Source organism: Hoplias malabaricus, chromosome 15 (assembly GCF_029633855.1).
Source record: "Hoplias malabaricus isolate fHopMal1 chromosome 15, fHopMal1.hap1, whole genome shotgun sequence".
In the NCBI taxonomy this organism is placed as follows: Eukaryota; Metazoa; Chordata; class Actinopteri; order Characiformes; family Erythrinidae; genus Hoplias; species Hoplias malabaricus.
In genome coordinates, this window is record NC_089814.1 from 4,105,080 (window position 1) to 4,123,353 (window position 18,274).

General features: G+C 42.3%; 1 protein-coding gene across 3 annotated transcripts in view; it reads left to right on the top strand.

Moving 5' to 3' along the window:
• Positions 1–18,274, top strand: part of add1 (adducin 1 (alpha)) — a 61,452-nt gene that overhangs the window by 9,089 nt on the left and 34,089 nt on the right. The gene's annotated exons all lie outside the window — the stretch shown is intronic.

Consider the following 18,274-nt stretch of genomic DNA (forward strand, 5'->3'; position numbering starts at 1 on the left):
TTAATACTGGAGTTTACTGGAGTCACTGAACAATGAGGGTCAAAAATATAAAAACAAAAGAATTGTTCATTAATTGAAATGGTGATTAAAATGTACAGTTAATTGTGATATTGATTTGTCCTCATACATCAGCACTAACAATAACTAATTTGGGGGTAAAGTTCAGCAAAAACATAGGATATGCAAAAACTAAAGCACTCCTAGTACCTGCATTAACTGCCTAGTATCAATTAGCAGACTGTATTTCAACCCACTTTAATGTCCTCTAATTTTGTTTACTTTCATTGTGGGATTTTATTTTATTTTCCCTGCATGTGGAGTTGAACACGCTCGGAGGAGAACACTGTCTGGCTCTATGTTATAATACATACATCTGCGCTGACTGACATAGGGACAGAGAGGGTCAGTCACAGTGAGGCCAGTCGTTCTGTCTCGGACTCCAGGTGATTTACGGATGGCTGTGGCATCTCCCAATGACAGGGAGCTTAGGCAGCCTCAGATGTGTAGCTTAAACCTAAAATTTACTGTGAATCTGATTTGTATTCTGAGGGGTGTTTTAAGATTACTGCCCTTTTTTCATCCGTTGTTTAGGCAGTATCAGATGTTTACTGTCTATATTCTACTCTCAGTTCGAGTATATTACAACCCTTATATTGCATTTAATGTTCTACTGTATTCTATTAGTATCACTTGCTATTTTGTAATTTATTAACATATATTTTTTATTTAGCTTTTGTCACTGATTGTAATTTAATAAAGTTTTTACCTTTATTTTAAGTGAAGGACATTATTATATTTGGGAAATTGTAATTGCAATTTAAACTGCTGTTGCAAATTGGTTCCACGTCTGGAAACACTGCACGGGCCTCTGGTGTAGTGTGTGACTCTTTTTTTATTTTTTATTTTTTTTTACTGTGTTTCAGTTTGTTACATGTATCTGTAAGCAGCCCCTGAGCAGAGCTGTTGGAGGGACTCTGACAGAGAGAGTTATCTACTGTATGTGAGCTATTCTGAAGGCCAGGCCCAGGAGCGCTACATTTAGCTTGTGTGTGTTGGGTGGGGGCACTGCAGTGTTTCAGGAATGCTTCATTCAGAGGTCAGCCTTCGGTCCTTTTCCTCATGTCCTCAGGTCTCAGGTTAGAGAGAGGCACAAATAATAAACAACAACAAAAAACAAACAAAAAAAACGCTCAGTTTAAGAAGTCCATTGGAGGCGGGAGAGAAGTCGCGGCTTCACAAATGTAGACTTTATGCACAGAAATGTTGCGAGTGAAATCCTGGAGAAAACGGAATTGGCTGCGATTAGCACACGTCAGAGATGAACCTTTCCTTACAGCGGCAAAGCATTGAAAGTTAAAGCGGACATTGGAAAAGCCAGTCCTTTAAGGGCCATACAGTGATCAGTTGTTTAGAGTGTGTCTGGGATGTTGTCAGTGTGGGAGCATGCATCCTCTCGGATGTTTTTTAATTTAAAAAGTAATTTATTTTTTTAATCCACAACAACTCCACTGCCCCATTCACACACGTGCGGTGATCCAGAAGTGTTCCGGAGTTTACCCGTGAAATCTGTGTGTGTGTGTGAACGTGACCCGCCACATTTTACCCAGCCTTTATGCCCCTTGTTCCCTGGTAAAGAACGGAGCCGGAAATGTTCCGGAGTTTCTCCTGCACGCGCTGCACAGGCTCCGTCCCCACACTTAAAGCACGTGTTCTCTGCGACTGACGCAGATAATCTCCTGCTGTGCGCTGCACGTATGAACGTCTCCGGACTGAGAGACTATGTTTCACTGTGTGAGAATGTCATGATAAATGGACCAATAGGAATGCTCCAAACTTACTGAGGGTAAAATGTTGACTTCCGTTGAAAGTTAAGAAGGTGTTTTCCTTCTCCTGTGAAGTTACGGTTTTGGAGACACGTGCTGATCATTGGACAGTGAAAAGATGAATTGTGATTAAAGAGAAGGATGTTCCAGTACCAGGTCTGAACTGAGCTTTTTCCTGATGGAGCGCCCAATAAACTCTTCACTCGCCGTTTTTACACCGCTTCATTTTTAGGTGATTTTATTTGTTGTTGAATAAAATGACAATTGTGATTTTTAATTACACACAGTCGCAGTAAAATGACCAAATAGTGGGAGAATGATAGACGTATTACAGTTAGACGCTACACAACATACACCTTTAAATCGTATTTGTGCTTCTGATATCAATGAATAGAGTGTGTGGTTTTCTGAGGCCTGTCCTGGTGGTGGACGGGTGGGTTTGAGTTGGAAAGGCTGAGGACCACTGGTCTAGAAAGTGTTACTGTGGGTTTATCTCGTATTAAGAGCTTTGAAGGGACTCCAGTGAGGCGTCAGTGGGCTGGGGACTTTGTGGCTGTTTTGTTTTAAAAATGAACAGCTCTCCACATGTTTCAGATGGAACCACACCCAGATATATTTTTTTAGAGCCAACGTGTGCAACACACACACACACACACACACACAAACTTTCCTTGACCCCACCCTACATCACATCTGTTCTGTGACACGCTTGAGATAACACACACACACTTCTCTGTTTCTAATCTGGGTCAAGTTGGAGCTTATGTATTATTGGTTCACCGCACCCTACACTTCTCATAATTTACTCCTCCTGCAATTACAGTTTGTAGTCCATCTGTGGCTCTGCATACTTTGTCACTCCCCTCTCCCCCTGTTCCTCAGCGCTCAGGACCCCCACAGAGCAGGTGTGATGTGGTGGTGGATCATTCTCAGCGCTGCAGTGACACTGACGTGGTGGTGGTGTGTTAGTGTGTGTTGTGCTGGTGTAGTGTGGATCAGACACAGCAGTGCTGCTGGAGTTTTTAAACCCCTCAGTGTCTGGACTGAGAACAGTCCACTGACCGAGGTATGAGTGTCTAATAATAGATTATTAGACACACTGTAGTGTGAGGAGAGTTTATAATTTTTCAGACATGTTGTGTATATGTTTAACCCTTTTGTTGCTGTCTTTTGCTCATAAATCCTCCTGGACACTGGAGGGTTTGTGGAGTGGACTTAAAATATTACACTGTGGGTCACTGGAGGAGCGTTTTACAGTCAGCCCTGCTTAGTATTGCGTAATAACATTGCACCATCTGGCTAAGGCATCTCTCTCTCTCTCACACACACACTCCCACACATTTGCAGAATGCAATGGTCCTACACATCTAAGTCAACATGAATTAAGATCTAACAGATGTGTTCACCCTGAGACACCCTGAAAGCCCTGTATTAATTTGGCTCAGGTTTGCAGTTCTTTGTAATTAAAACTGTAAATTTAAGGCATTAAGGAACAATTTACATTACATTTATTTAGTTTATTGTAATTGTTCAGTATTGTCATTGTAAGTTTACAGTACATTTACACTTGGTACTTTTACAGTTTACTGTAATTTTATGGTAAATATTCAGTTGCCATTTTTTAGTTTACAGTATGTACTCAAGTTACAGTATTAACTTTTACAGTACTGTACTGTTTATTGTATTAGTTTACAGTACTGTACACAAGAAAAACAGTTCCACACAGTTTGCACACTTAAGAACCTTACAGTGTTCCCTGGCTCTGCGAATGGGAAACAAACTACTGCGAATGGGAAACAAACTAATGGAATTGCTTTTCCACGGCATGGTATCTAGCTGGCTCTTTGCTTTTCCATTAGGCAAAGCCTGTACCTGGACCCGGGTTCTTGTTTAGTGGCTGTTCTCTCGTGGTTCAGAGCGAGTCGAGTAGGGACTAAACCGTGGCGTGTAAACCTTGCAGAGCGCTGATCGTCCAGAGAGAGTCGTCACTCTACGCCACGCAACGCAGACGACCAGCACCAACTCTCCATCTGTAAAATCTCCAGCTGCAGCAGAGATCACGTTTGTTTTTATCCGACTCACGACGGCAGCTCGTAAAATGACGCCGTGGTCTTTTGAAGAGGTTCAAACGCTCCTTGGATCGGTGGCCGACGAAAGACTCCAGCGAGAGCTGGACGCTGCAACAAGGAAGGAACAAACTCTACTGATCTGTCTGAACTGATGACGGAGCTGTGTTCAGTCCCAAACAACAACAACACGCCAATACACCATGAGTAAACACCGCTTAACGTTACCACCGCCGTTGTTGAGAGTAGAGCTGTGTGGAGTAGGTACCCGACAGGGGAAAAGCACCAAAAGGGTCTTGGGTTAACTCAACTCTGTTCCTTTCTCAGGATTTACAGATTTAACCCTTGCAGAGCTGTAGATTATATACACCCTTAAAAGAAAGACTGATTAACTCTGCTGTATTCCTCTGTAGACTTAAAGTGCCTCTAATTCTTAGCTAATGTATCATATCAGGGCTTTTATATTTCAGTCCCTGTTCAGGTTTGAATGGAGCATTGTGCTCAGCGCCGAGCTGAATGCACGCTGGGCTCGTTGGCAGCTGCTTCTCCTCCCTCTCTGTGCTCTTCATTGTGTTAAAGAGTAATCAGAGAAATGCTTTGCCCTCTCTTCAGTGTTGCTGAGGCCTCTCTCTCTCTCTCTCTCTCTGTGTGTGTGTTTAATACACAGATCTGAAGAGATATCTGAGATTGAGTTTAAACTGCAGCAGGCTCCAATTGTCCTTCGCACAAAAACAACCTGGTGTTTGATTAATGAGCTCAAGCTTAGTTTGAGATAAAGCTCATATTAACTACAATAAAGTTTAATTTTGTTCCAAATCTGCAAGGACAGATGAATAATTGTCAGTTTCACTAGAGCTGCACTTCTAAATATACTCCTTTCACTTTTCACCAGTGTTGCGATGATTAGGGACGCACCGATTTTGGACTTTTTTGGGCCGATACGCTAACAGATAATTAGCACCTTGTTGTAGCCGATACAGATAATTTAACCTTTTTGTAGATAAAGCAAATTCACATTGGATTACATTGGATTTTCCTTTTTATTTTGTTGAAGTTCATTTAAATTTTTATCAAAGATTTACAGCTGGTTCCACACGACTGGTTTCTAGAGGAGCGCTTATTAGTGCAGCACCGGAGTGAGGGAGAGAGGGGCTGTGTCTGAAATGATCCACTCATTCACTGTTCACTATACAGACTGCACTGTGTAGAACACTAAATGGGGAAGGAGTGAGTGACACAAAAGGAGGAATTCAGACAACACTCTATTATTCTGGAAACAAATCATCTCGACTTTCTGTCACAGTACACAAGAGAAATGTAGTTTGGTAATGTTTTTATTAATGTGTTCTGTAATCATTTTGAAAATATTTAATTTTGTATCTGTGTTTTTTGTTTTTATTTTACACGTAATAAATAGGGGTGTAGGAAAAAATCGATTCAAGCTCGAATCACGTTTCTAACATTGAACGATTCAGAATCGATTCTCATTTTCAAAAAATCGATTTTTTGCGGGTGCCGGTGTGCGTTCTCAGCCACCGTAGTGCTAGGCAAAACAAGGAAGCAGCGTGGGCTATGTACAGTCGTGCGAGTCTAGTGGGCTACAGGGTGTGTGTAGCGTCGTGTTGCGGTGTTTGTTGTTGTATGTTCTAAAGTATGGAGGATGAAGAAAAAGAAATCCAACCGACTCCGCGGTCTTTGAAAGCAACCGTTTGGAAACACTTTGGATTTGAAAGAATCTGAAAAAAATCGAATTGTGACCCCAAGGATCGATTCTGAATCGAATTGTGGGATTCCCAAAGATTCGCAGCCCTAGTAATAAATGAAAACAATGTGCGTGTCTTATTTCAGCGTTCAATCTCCATTTATTCAATAGTCTCGTATAAGGCACACACTGTGTATTGAATATTAATCAAAAATAAAGATTTTAGCCCTAAGACAGAGACAGAGACGAGCTGTGTCTGTCGACGAAATACAATGGTAAGCTGTAACTTACTGCTGTGGCCACAAGGCGAGACTTACAAAAGGGCTCATCATTACCTCAGAACACCCAACGCTGAATATTAGCTTTATAGCTATTACATTTGAATAATTCAAATACACCGCCTGGTTTTTATCAAGTACAAACTAATCTAGAATTGTGTATAATATTGTAGATTAAATGATTAGAAATCCCTACGACCTGAATGCATTTTTATTACTTATTTTACAGTTAACAACAATTAATAACTAATGTTTTATACTCAAACAAATTTAATCTCATTTACTAAAACATGCTGTTAACCTACGTTTTTAGAAACAAAACTCATATCACTCTACCAACAGGAGAGGTTTTTTGACAACATTAGTGACCCCCAGCCTGGCTGGATAAAAACCGCTATGTATTGTGGGATATTAGTCCGTAAATAGTGTACATCGGTTGTTCACTGGAATATTGGTGCGTTGTGTTCACTGGTGCATTGTGGGTAATAATCTGGTGTACTATATAGGGAGTCTAATCGCTCAATGATAATTCGGACAACATTACAAAATGGCTGACACACATAAATAGTACACTAACCAGTGAATAGGGGGGCGATTTCAGACACAGCCAGGGTGTTTGAGCCAGTGTTTTGTAATTGTTAAACATTGTGTCTCAGTAATAAATTCAGACTCTAAATGACTAAACTGAATACAGGCATCGGTGCGTGTGCACGAGCATAAAAAAAGCACCGTTATCAGTGTAATGTCGGCTGAAAAAAAGCAATATCGGACCGATAACAATAACTTAAATAAATCCATGTATTGGCAAATAATATCGGCCACTGATAAATCGTGCATCTCTAGTGATGATTATGAGGAGTGTGCTTTTACCAAAACTTGAGGCAGTCCCACTGCTCCCCACCACCTCAAACAGTTGCTCACGCATCGCCACTGAACTGCTTAATGCACTCAAACCGCCTAGATCTGTCACATCAGCTGAGAAACGTTTATGCTACTTTCTATAGGATCAGTTGGCACTTCTTGGGTGTCCGTAGGCCTCTACAGAAAGTTTGTAGAGAAGATTTATCACTGATGACTTATCTTTAAGCCGATGAACAAGAATGAGGAAGGGAGATATGGATATCACTGCACTTACTCTCTCTGTTTACTTTCTCTTTTTGTGCTGCTTGGGTTTTGTCTTAAATTCTCTCACCCTGCTTTATTTTTTTTTTCATTCTCTCTCTCACCCCACCCCCTCACTGCACACATTTTGTTTATCATAACACAGATATCTCTTGTCTGCTGTCTCTAATTATTGCTGTAATAAATCTGATTGTAAAAACTGTTATTAGCTTTCAGATGGGGCCAAAGTAAGAAATACACAGAGAGAGAGACAGTGATAGACAGAGAGAGAGAGAGTTAGTTTTCAGTGTTGTGCCACCTAAACGAGACCAAACAAATATGGAACGACAACCACAAAGGTATATTTCTACACACAGGTATAAGATGTCGCTATAAATCTCCAGCAGAAAAGAGAGGCAGAGTGTGTTCGGCGTCGTGTGAACTCTAGGAGTGCAGAAAGAGTACAGCTAAGACAGCACCGAATAGAAGGCTGTAAGTATGGGCTGGTTCTCCACATCTGTGAGCTGAGAGTCAGGTTCTCGTCTCACTGAGGTCTTCTTGGAGACGGAGAGAGAACAGAACATCTCTCTGCTGGATTATGAGTTGTGAGCATGTGGGATGGGTTAGTGCCAGAAGTGGCGCTTTACTGTACGGCGTTATGTAATTCCTGAGATCCGTCGACCTGTTTCCATGGATATGTGTTAGCTGTTTCCATGGAGACCATCAGGAAGACGTACACACATCCCTGCGTTCGTGGACTCCTGACTGTAGCTTGTGAACATAGTAAAGCCTAGCTATATATAATAACAACAATAACAGAAACTCTGTTGTGTAATGACATTAACTCTATTTCTAAGTCATTATCAGGAGCAGCATGGACCGCCGTCTCCAATGCCAAGTCTCTGCTGGTGGGCTGTAAAGCCCCTCATAATTAGGAACTGTGTTCTCTGGAGAGATGGAGCTCCGTCCAGTATCATTGGGATGAGTTGGTGTGTTGTTTGTGATCCAGAATGAATCATTGAACAACATCTGACCTCATTGGTTCTTGCGTTTCTAAATGCCATCAAATCCTCACAGAAACGTTCCCAATGTCTAGTGTAAGTGTCCTAAAAAGATTTGAAAGGGAAGACAAACTCCTTACCCTTCATTTTAGAGTTAACGCAGGGTGTGCAGATGTCTGAAGCATTAGGATGTGATATGTAGGCGGCCAAAGAGCAGAACGAGGGTTTGTAATAGAGGGAGGGAGGGAGGGAGAGTGAGTTGTGGATGTGGGTGGATATTCTTTTTAATGTTCACCCTTGTGAATACTCTCCTGGATTCTCATCAGAATTTCAATGAGCCCTAAGCTCTCCACTGCTACTGGTCTTACATCATATTATACAGAGAAATACAGAACACATCAAGGACACTGTTAAAAAAAAGTGCAGAGAATTTAGAATGGCCCCGCCCCCTCGTCTGAGTCTGTCCAATCACAGCGCTGGACCCGTGTTTATGTGAGAGCGCAAAGACGAGGTTAAACGGCGTAAAACAGACACAACGAGCGCGGAGAAATAAGAGCACTGAGTAAAAACGGAGAAGAAAGAGAACAGAGTGAAAACGGCTAAAAACCAGAGCTTCTGCTCCTCGCTCCTCACTGCTGTGCGCTCGGGGTCGGGGTGAACAGCGAGCGGCTCATTATCATTTAAAGGAACAGGTGCTGAAAGCGGGCGTTCTGAACAGGGGCTGTTTACACAGGGGGAGAACACTGCTGTGGGGCTCGTGGGGTTTGGACCAAAGCAGGTCACAGACGCTTCGTTAAGAAACAGGACTGTGTTCCCTCATGGAAGAGGAGGAGAATGTAGTCGTCGCAGTGAGAGGCATTGGGACCCTGTGTCGAGTGGAGTGTGTTGTATCTGTCTGTGTTCGGGGTTGTTCAGGGTAAAGAGAGGTGATATGAAGGGGAGGGTTCGCTGAGGTTGTCTGTTTTCTCTAATGGAAAAACCGATGACCCACAGGCGAATACACTGTCCCCAATTTGTCTGAAAGGCTCTGTCAACTCAGAGACGGATGAATGACCCCAGTCATATCTACAAGGCTATTACGGGAAATGATAAACAATCTGCAACACGACAATTGCTTAATGTTTAACAACACATTAGCTGAGTTTCGGGTGTGTGTGTGTACACTGTGTATTCAGTTTTAACATGATCAAACATGTCACACTGTACTGAGATATTAAAATGTTTTTCTAATAAGACAGTGCTTCTGAAGAGAAGGTTTTAACCTGTGTGTCGATGCCAGGGCCTTCCATGTGTTTGATGTTCTTCTGTTAGGAGCTGAACTGGAAGTGTTTCTGGATGTTGGACTAGTTCCTGTTTACAAACAAATTTAAAACACCCACTTTTTATGGAAATGGAGCAACTGACAGCAGATCCTAAAGTGAAAATATCAATAGATTGATTACCACTAAGAGCGGCCAGTGGGGCACGTACAGGGGTTGGACAATGAAAGTGAAACCACAGTAATTTATTAGTGTGGTGTAGGGACTCCTTTTGCGGCCGATACAGCGTCAGTTGGTCTTGGGAATGACATACACAAGTCCTGCACAGTGGTCAGAGGGATTTGAAGCCATTCTTCTTGCAGGATAGTGGCCAGGTCTCTACGTGATGCTGGTGGAGGAAAACGTTTCCTGACTCGCTCCTCCAAAACACCCCAAAGTGGCTCAATAATATTTAGATCTGGTGACTGTGCAGGCCATGGGAGATGTTCAACTTCACTTTCATGTTCATTAAACCAGTCTTTCACCAGTCTCGCTGTGTGTATTGGTGCATTGTCGTCCTGATACACGGCACCGCCTTCAGAACACAGTGTTTGAACCATTGGATGCACATGGTCCTCCAGAATGGTTTGGTAGTCCTTGGCAGTGACGCTCCCATCTAGCACAAGTATTGGGCCAAGGGAATGCCATGATACAGCCCAAACCATCACTGATCCACCCCCATGCTTCACTCTGGGCATGCAACAGTCTGGTGGTACACTTCTCTGGGGCTTCTCCACACCGTAACTCTCCCAGATGTGGGGAAAACAGTAAAGGTGGACTCATCAGAGAACAATGCATGTTTCACATTGTCCACAGCCCAAGATTTGCGCTCCTTGCACCATTGAAACCGACGTTTGCCGTTGGCGTGAGTGACCAAAGGTGTGGCTACAGCAGCCCGGCCGTGTATATTGACCCTGCGGAGCTCCCAACGGACAGTTCTGGTGGAAACAAGAGAGTTGAGGTGCACATTTAATTCTGCCGTGATTTTATGTTTTTTGGAGACAATCTGGGTCAGCACCCAAACATCCCTCTCAGACAGCGTCCTCTTGCGTCCACATTGAATCCTGTTGGATGTGTTTGGTTCTTCTTGGTGGTATGCTGACGTTACCCTGGATACCGTGGCTCTTGATACATCACAAAGACTGTCTTGGTCACAGATGCACCAGCAAGACGTGCACCAACAATGTGTCCTCTTTTGAACTCTGGTGTGTCACCCATAATGTTGTGAACATTGCAATATTTTGAGCAAAACTCTGCTCTTACCCTCTGCTAATTAACCCTTCACACTCTGCTCTTACTGGTGCAGTGTGGAGTTAATGAAGATTGGCCACCAGACTGCTCCAATTTAGCCATGAAACCTCCCACACTACAATGACAGGGGTTTCAGTTTCATCGTCTAACACCTGTACACAACATCTCAGTATAAGAGTTATCACAATATTTCTTTAAGAATATTATCTTTTAATGTGTGACGTACACTAGTGCGCTTTATTGAATCCAGGCCACACATCAGTAGTTATGTAACATGTGGCTTGAAGTGTGCACAGAGAAAGACTGAGAATTTGATCCCATTAAATTAATAAAATACGCAGTAGTTTTCACGTGTGTCTTTTTATGAACGAAACAAATTAGAAATTACCAAAACAATCATTAGACTCAAGTTCTACGCTGTCCTCCGGTGAATTTACAAAGGCTCCAAACATCTAATATTACTCTAATATGAGAAGTAGAGATGCTAAATTCTAGTATACTATTCACTATTTGTGTAAACGTAAGTACAGCTCCCGTGTGGTGGCAGATGGAGGTGTTTTGGAGAGACTGAACTCGCAGTGGAACTAAACTTAAGGGGTGCTGCGGATGCCTGCTGAAGCCCACACTCTGAGGTCCATTGACACTGAAGGGTTTGTGTGGATCAATCTGTATCGGTTGCATTTTAGAAACAGCTGGACCTTATGGGAAGAGTCATAAGCACACATTACAAAATTGGGAGCTTGTCTGATTGTCTCCACTGGATGTTATTGGAGGAGTCTATGGGTGGTTCCTAAATCGGGAGCTTGTGTCTGATTGGCTGTAGATGTATGGACTGATATGATATGAATCACTCGAACTGACCCCTGCTGGGGTTGTTTGTGAATGATGTATTTTATTATGGTCTTCCAGGGTTTTTCCTGTGTTGCCGCCCCAACAAATTGATTGTAATGTGGTCAGTTTCTTAGCAGTGCACTGACACACAACAGTCAGTATAAGGGAGTTCCCCCTTATAGCGTCTTAAGAGAGTCTGTTGGAAGACAAAAATATCACAAGCCCAAAGAGTCGCCTTGTGAAAAATGTTAACCCCTGCCTTAAAGCTGTGGTAGGTGATTTTGTAGGAACTAGTGTAAGCCAGTAATTCCATCTGTAAAAGTCCCACTCCGATGTTCAGCCCTCCCTCTTAAACACGAGGTTGCACATGGCTGGGTAAACGGCACAGAGGGAGCAGCACAATGCCTCGCCTTCAGACACCATCCACCTACATCATGTCTCATTCACATGTATGAAAAAACCCAACCGCTACCTCAACATTCACTCTGCTTCACCCTCTTCTCTCTGTGTGACTCTTCAGGCTCTGGGTGATTAGAGCAGCTCTGAGCGTGATGTCGTAGACGGGTAGGTAAGCCATCCAATCACACAGCTCGGTCCGAGTGACATGATTGGATGGGGTTTTTACGGTCCTGTGGCCTTGTCAACAGAGAATTTGATTTGATGTGCAGCGTATTTCGAGAAATATTAATAATGACCTCTCAGGCCAAGTCTTCCACGACGTTCCAGAAAGGGCTGGGCTCTGACGGATGTAAGGTGTGTGTTTAGTACAGTCACATTGCACTCAGATATCGATTTGAATGAAAGCCTGTTTTTCTCCATCGCGCAGATGAATAACAACCGCTTCACTTTGCATTTCCCTTTAAACCACAGGACCTGCTCTTGCTGAATGAAACTCTACTGCAGCAGACCCAGAGCTTTCAGCTACAGCCTGAACTGCCGTGACGCAGAGCATAAAAAGCTGATTATCATCATTGAGTGTAATTAGACGCTGCTGTGTGTGGATTAGTCTGAGTGGCAGCTCTCCGTGCTCCTGTCCAGGAATAGAACCGAAAAGATGAGGTTCATACGAAACAGATATAACAAATGTGCTTAAAACCGCCCCTGAGAAGACTTGGAACCATTCACTCATGATGTCAACCCTCCGTTCTTCACTAGGAAGCAGTTTTAGGGAGTGGTAAACTCACGCTCTGACTGTGTTGCTGACTTGCGTTATACATGAGGACGCTCTGTCATTTCTTTTTGACTTAACACTTAATTTGATGATAAAGATGTAGAGGAAGTTGCTTCTTTCTATTGGATGGTGTTCCTCTTTACCACTGAAGAGCTGAAGGGATTCTGAGCAAATTGTGTAGGGCTTGAGGACCCGATGGGTGGGTGGGTGTTTGCTGACGTCACAGTGTTTTCCAACACTTTCAGATGGAAAGAGAAACCATAACCATGCTCTTGTTTCCAGACAATTAATAGCACATTTACAGTTTTTAAAAACATGAAATGCCTGAGACTTTTTCAGTTTTCAGACTTTTTTCCCCAGCTTTTTTTTTTTTTCAAGTTTTGTGTTAAAATTTTTGCCTAAAACTTTTTTTTAAAAACGTTAACGGCGGAGAATCTGAGAAACTGTGCTGTGGAGTGAAGTTGAAGGACAGTGAGTTGAGTACAGTCTGGAACTGTAGATGGAAACTGGTCTGAGATGTTTTTACGAAGCCCCAGGGTCTGTAAACTGCTCATGGCACAGAAAATGCATCTGGAGGTTTCTAGACAACGGAGAGACTCCAAACGTTGAAAAGCACGAACTGAGATGAGGATGTTGCTCTATTCCTGCTCTATAGGTGATTGATATTGACTTAATTTTGCTGTTTCTGATCGCTTAAGGTGGAAATGTCTCCAAATTCGGTAGACGGCTAACTGCATTAGCGACAGTGCTACAAACTAAACAGCTGGAATTACACGAGTTTCTGTGGAAATTCAAACAGTGAATAAACACTTACAGACAATTTACATTTCAGACACCAACAAAAACAACAGTCATTTTATCTCCTCAAAGACACATTCCCACCTCAAACACGTGGAGCTTCAGAATGTAAACAAACTGGTTTTCCTTTATTCACAAAATTAGGAATCAAAACTGTGAATTTAAATAAACAGAAACTGTGAAGCCTTTAAAATACTTAATAAAAACAGTAAAGATCCTGTGGGTCAACGATATTCACACACTTGGGAACGTTTGAGTGTGTACAGCTCCGTGGAGAATGTGATGTCTGCATCATGCTCATATTCTGTGGACGTTGGCTTTTGATTGAAGTCTTTCTGTCCTCCAAAGGAAGTGTCCCTCTAGAACAAAACACTCCCCAAAACAGCAGGAAGTCTCTCTTCCGTCCTGTTGCCTTTGCCCTGATAATCCGCTCGAGTGAAGATGGTTTTCCCAAATCCTGTGTGTTTTTGTGGGCTCATGAATAGACCTTTATGGCATCCAGAGTTTCACAGGGAGACCCTCTATCTTCTGGACCCCTGATGGACTCCGTATCCTGGGAAACCACATCCGATCGCGGTGGCAACCAGCCCTCGTCTCGGGAGGCGGGATATCTGCCCGGTTTCCACGGAGATGGCAATCGTCCCACGCTTTCTCAGCTTTATTTTACTTTCTGACGGCAGGAACGTCCAGATTGTCCAGCTGAGAAATAACCACCAACACGTCAGGGTTTGTTTACTGTGACTGGCCTTCAGCACTGTTTATAGACGCTCAGATCCAGTTCTTTATCCAGTGTTTATCACGGCTGTCATTGAATTGAAGTGTCTCTGCTCGACTTCCTTTACACATCTAAACTAAACCAAGCTTGAGTTTTTGGGTCTGTTTTCTAACATCATTTAAACAAACAGAAATTCACTCATTGTTCCAGTCTCTGTACATTTTTAGACTTTTTCCACCTGCATGGTCCCTACCCGACTTCTCTCCTCCTCCACCAGGTGAATCAGGTCCTGGTTCTGGAAGCGGGTTCTTGTTTAGTGGCTGTTCTCTCGTGGTTCAGAGCGAGTCGAGTAGGGACTAAACCGTGGCGTGTAAACCTTGCAGAGCGCTGATCGTCCAGAGAGAGTCGTCACTCTACGTCACGCAACGCAGACGACCAGCACCAACTCTGTGCTTGTGGGAGTGGGAAACCAACCAACGGGGATGTTCTCTTTTGGTACAACTCTGTTTTTCTGCTCCTGGGCTCCCCCTGCTGTTGCAGGATATAACTGATATTTACACCACTGTCCTGAAATCAAGTGTGTGGTGGGGGTAGATTCTTACCCTCCTCCAATAGTTACATGGTGCAGTTTCTGCAGTGCTGAACTGCAGTAACAAAGAGGCTGTGTTCTCTCTATTAAAGTGCAATGGAGCATCACAATGATTTTGAAGTTGAAGCTGTAGCTGTAATTTTACAGTAAATATTCTCCCTTCTGTTGCTTTAATTGGGGACAGTTTTATTGCATTTATTTTGATAAACTTTTATGGAGTGTGTGTGTGTGTGTGTAACAGCTGGCCAGAGGCTGGACCCATTACACAACGCTCCTGTAATTTCCTGCTCTGTGGCTGTTGTGTGTTACAGCGTGGAGGTCAGATTTCACTCTGTGCTTTTGTGTTCATCTGTTTTCAAACCTGCTCAGCTTCAGTTCTGAGGGAAAATAACTGCACAGCTTCATTCATCTGTTTCAAGCCCTTAACCCCTGATCAGATCTGTCAGAGAAGGTTAAACATCCCCATTCACAATTAACTTTAATCATTTCTATCTAATTCAACCCATTTCAGTGAGGAGCGAGGAGCAGAAGCTCTGGTTTTTAGCCGTTTTCACTCTGTTCTCTTTCTTCTCCGTTTTTACTCAGTGCTCTTATTTCTCCGCGCTCGTTGTGTCTGTTTCGCTGAGTTTAACCTCGTCTTTGCTCTCTCACATAAACACGGGTCCAGCGCTGTGATTGGACAGACTCAGACGAGGGGGCGGGGCGTTTCTGAATTCGGCAGTACACAGAAAACGGGGTGGGGTGGTCTTGTTTTACAGTGTGTGGTTTGGTGGACTCCAGATTCACACTTTAATGTGAACATGGACTGAACAAAGGCATTTTTTTAAACGTCCTCTTTAACCTTTCTGTATAACTCTAACTGTGTGTGTTCAATTAAACACTACTTACTTTAAAACTGCTGAATTCACTCGTTAATAGGAGTGTTTGGGCACTTGAGTGTGTGTGTGTGTGCCAGGTCGTGAAGTGGTGTCAGGGTTACGCTGTAGTCATGGAAGTCTCTCTGTAGAGCTGGTGGAGAACAGGCTGAAAGCTTTTATTGGAAGAAGAGTTAGAGCCACTGGCACCACACGGCTCTCTCTCTCTCTCTCTCTCTCTCTGACAAAGACATTAGACAATCAATAAAGCTGAGTCAGTCTCTCTCTCGTCTTTTTCTTTCACGCTCCGTGTCCACACACTCTTTCTGTACGTCTCTTAGTTCAGTTCCATTTTCTCTCTTTTCCTTCTTTCTCTCTGTCCCCTTCTCTTCCTGATTTTCTCTACCCCTTTTTGCCTCTCTCCATCTCAACTTTCTTACTCCTTCTCTTTTTCTTGTTCTCTCTCCCTGTGTCAATTTCTCATGCACCCCACCCCACCCCACTCTGTTTTCTCAAGTGCTTAATGGACAGTGCTCATGCACATTAGGGCCATGAATGCACTTTAAATCTCTTAGCTCTCTCTCTCACACACACACAAACTTTGAGACCACTTTGTCCAGCTTTGAAGATATTGTAAAGTAAACTGGTCTTGTCTTCAGTTTAATGTCCACTGCCTGTCTAGACTCTCTCTCTCTCTCTCTCTCTCTCTCTCTGTGTGTGTGTGTGTGAGATCTGCACACAGAGATGATTGTTTATTATCTTTGTGCATTGTTGTGAGATGGTGTTTGAAATCTCTGCCAGCAGGAGACCCTGAGTGTTCAGGAACCTGAAGCTGTGATTCCTTTGTCCTGAGAGGGGTGGAGTCGAGCTGAATGTGACCTGGTCCTGAGCTGAACCATTAAAGCACTAATGTGTAGTTCGGTACTTTTTTACCGCCCAAAGAAGGAAATGACGTTCATCAGTGATTAGTTATTTTTTATGAAGTAAAAATCAGGAGACAGTCAGATTGCTTTGTGGTCCCTGAATGAACCAGTTTATGCTCCATAGAGCGGGTCCCCGACATGGGGCCACCATGTTAAACCCCCGGGGGTATTTCACAGTAGACATTAACAACACACAGCTTCATGAAAATGGAGTTAATTTCAGATGCACTGACTGCTCTAATAAACGGAGCTCACCTTAACGAGCAGAGCATCAATCAATCAATCGATCAATCAATCAGTCTGTCTTTATTTAACCTCGGGTACTTTAGAGAGTGACCCTCACTTACACTGAAGACCAGTAAACACAGAACAAGGCACTGATCCTTTGAAAGAACTTAATAATAAAACTTATTTAAATTGTACCTAAAATGTAAAGGTTTATGGAAAGGAAAATAGTGAGAACAAGAATTAAAATGACTTTAATAATAATAATAAAAAATAATATGCATAATTTATATAAACACACAAATAATCAAAATAAAATTTTCTTTTTATTTTTCCTTTCTTTTTTATTTTTCTTCCTTTCTCTTTTTTCTTTTTCCTTTATTTCTTTTTTTCTTACTTTCTTTTTATTTTTTCTTCTTTTTTATTTTTTCCTTTTTCTTTTTCTCTCTTTCTTTTTCCTTTATTTCTTTTTTTCTTACTACTTTTTCTTTTTCTTTTTTATTTTTCTTTTTCTTTTTTCTTTTTTCTTTTTCTTTTTTCTTTTTTCTTTTTTCTTTTTCTTTTTCTTTTTTCTTTTTCTTTTTCTTTTTTATTTTTTCTCTATATTTCTCTCTTCATTTTTCTTTTTCCTTTCTTTTTTTCTTACTTTCTTTTGATTTTTTTTCCACTTTCTTTTTATTTTTCTCTTTTTTCCTTTTTATTTTTCTTCTTTCATTCTTTTTCCTTTTCCTTTCTTTTTCCTTTTTCTTTCTGTCTGTCTTTATGTAGTAGGAAGAATCCCATAAGACAGTTGCAGTCAGAGCGAAAATGATCAGCAATAAAAAGTTTAAAAAGACTCAGCTTTAAGAGCTGAGCCAGAAGCAGAGGTTTTGTTTAGTTCCAACAAAGACGTAGGTGTGAACGTAGGCCCAGACGGCCGTGGTGAATGGAAGGTGAATGTTGATTGGCTGTAGGTAAGTGTTGATGAAACGTCCTGTCTCCCAAATGCTTGATGAGTCTGTTTTTAATGACAATAGAACAGTCTTCCTGGATTTTTAAGGTCACTTAACTCTCACGTTTGGTGGCAGTGACATAAATCAGAAAACGTGGCGTCTACAGCTCCTTTCAGACTTTCACCGTGACCCAGAACCTTTCCAGACCTTAACCCAAAGGAGCCGTTTGTGTGAATGCAGTTGTCTGGACGTGCTGTTATCTTTGTAAGACCTCGTATGTGGCATTGCATTAAAAGTGTTTGTGCTTTCTTCTACTTTTTAGCACTGTATTGATATCATTGGTAAAGTGTGGACTCTATTCAGAAGTGTATTGCAGTAGTGAGTTATATCAGTATTAAACTGCTCTGACTTGCTCTGAAGTGTTTGAGTCACTGTTTGAATTCCCACAGAAACTCATGTGTAACTCGAGCTGTTTAGTTTTGTAGCACTTTCCCTCTGTGTTTACTTTCATGCAGTTAGCGCTCTCCTGAATTTACAGTCAGTTCCACCTTAAGTAATGTAACTGTAACAGCAGAAATAAGTCAGTGTTACCCCCCTATGGAGCAGGAATAGAGCAACATCCTCATCTCGGTTGGTGCTTTTCAGCGTTTGGAGTCTCTCCGTTGTCTAAAAACCTCCAGATGGTGTTTCTCTGCCGTGAGCAGAGAGAGAGAAAG